The sequence below is a fragment of the Hordeum vulgare genome, chromosome 6H, assembly GCF_904849725.1.
Source record: "Hordeum vulgare subsp. vulgare chromosome 6H, MorexV3_pseudomolecules_assembly, whole genome shotgun sequence".
Lineage (NCBI taxonomy): Eukaryota > Viridiplantae > Streptophyta > Magnoliopsida > Poales > Poaceae > Hordeum > Hordeum vulgare.
Window position 1 is genome coordinate 502,768,703 of NC_058523.1, and position 2,226 is coordinate 502,770,928.

Below are 2,226 nucleotides of genomic sequence, written 5' to 3' on the forward strand. Positions count from 1 at the left end.
CTATATTCATCTTGCTACTAAGGCAAAAGAGCAATACAAATATCCCTTTTCAAGGATAAAAAAGCAAAATAATTCGGTGTTTGGTTAACTGAATTGATAAAGGTTCCATATCCAACGACCTACCCCAGGAGGCCAGGACCAAGCACATCATCAAGAAATTATTAGCTATTGACCTACCAAGGACTAATGACATCATGTCACTCTCTAGCACCAAGTCATCTATAAAAAGCCGGGCATCCCCAAGCAAAAGAGGAATACCTTATTTCTCATTTTACTCCTCTCCATCTTCGAAATACTAGGAGGGCATGTAAGTCTTCTAATAACTACTCCCTCCGTTCTTATATATAAAACCTTTTAGAGATTCCACTATAAACTACATACGGATGTATATAGACATATTTTAGAGTGTATATTCACTCATTTTGTTCCGTATGTAGTAATCTCTAAAAGGTCTTATATTTTGAAACGGAGGGAGTATATCGTGCCTTCGTGTCTCTACACACTAGGTATACAATTAGGAATGGGCATGGAAGGCACTAGGAATTATCGATGCATCTATGAAATCACAACATGCACTGCCTTGTCCAGCCAGCCGTCGTGCTTCTCCCTCCTACTCCACCATTTGAGCCACTTCCCCCGTTTTCTTCAACAGCTAGTCTCATATGCCACGCTCTCATGCCATCTTTAGATCGATGCAGTGTTTTATTTCTTGTCTTGGACTCTTTCACTGGATTAATGCAGTATTTTCTTCGGTTGGAAGGTGAAACGGATTCACAGCAGTGGTGAGGATGAGTCTGGTAGAGAATCCGTTTCCCTGACTGACCGTGTCCGAAGGCCGACCTGCGATACACATATTGGTTTTTTGATGAATCTTAATTTATGATCAAATATTATGTAAAGATTACATGATTGTATTACATCGATTGTTGATTCACTATCTTTTGTTTTTTCAACTGTGGTTGTATGTATCCTGGTTATGCAGAGGCCGGATATAATGCTTAAACTTTTTAAGTAATAAAAGCCCTTTATAAAAAAATCCACTCAAACCTATTTGAAAGAATCCTTTGTTTTATGTGGTGCAATCAAACAAGCCAAAATCTTGTAGGGTTGAGATGAGCATGACATTTCAACCCTATATTTGGTAGAAACTAGGGTTCTACCGGCCCTCTGCCTTAGGTTATAAGGGTAGGAGGGAGGTTGGAGGAGACGAGGGCGCCGCGGCTGGCGCGACGGCGCCTTCTCGGCGTAGGGAGGAGGTGGCGGCGAGTAGAGGAGGTGGCGGCGAGTAGAGGAGGCGGTGGCTAGGGTTAGGGTTCCGGCTCCTCTGGAAGTCGGGCAATAGAATTGTCTTATTGCTTGATTCCAAAAGAGTTGTTTACATCGGTTTATATAATCTCGATAACTTGAGCTCTAAGATAACTAAGATAACTTGGACTCTAAGATAACTAAGATAACTTCGGCTAAGCCCCTAATATTATTGAGATAACTGGGCCAGTTTGGCTAACTGGGCCTCTGATCATAACATTTCTCCCCGCCTACGCAAACAGCTCGTCCTCGAGCTGGATGTCTAGAAAATATTGGCGGAATTCCTTGAGCTGCTCCCAAGGTGCCTTCGAAGGGTTGAGCTAGTCCGAAGTACGTCGTGCATCAAGGCCTGGAATGTCGCCGGCGCATTGGAGAGACCGAAAAGCATCACCAAAAACTCGAAGTGATCGTGATGGTAGCCAGAACGCAACTCAGGCGTAGGGAATAAGCGTGGCCCTTGCGGCTTTTCCCGGAGCTCCGCCATGACCGATATAGGAAAATTGACCCTCGTCGTCGTGGTAGTGAGAGCACGGTAATCGAGGCAGAAACGCCACAAGCCCCCGGGCTTGTGAACAAGGAGCACCGGTAAAAGGTTGTCGTGCCGCTGCAGGAGATGAGCCAACAGGGGCGGCTCGGAGTGTGCTATGGCGGTCAATAGCTGAGAACGAAATGCTGCAGAAGTGCCACCCTCGCCCTGCCACTGCACCATGTGCCCTTGACGCCGAAAAGTCATGGTCAGTGCGTCGAAGTCCCAAAGGATGGGTCCGAGTGTCCGCAAGAAGTCGACGCAAAGGATGAAGTCGTAGTCGCCCAAGTCGATGCCGACGCACGTGATGGCGAAGGACTCGTCGCCGATGAGGATGGGAACCTGCTGCGTAATTCCATGGCAGCGGAGACGGTCACCATTAGCTACGGTAACTC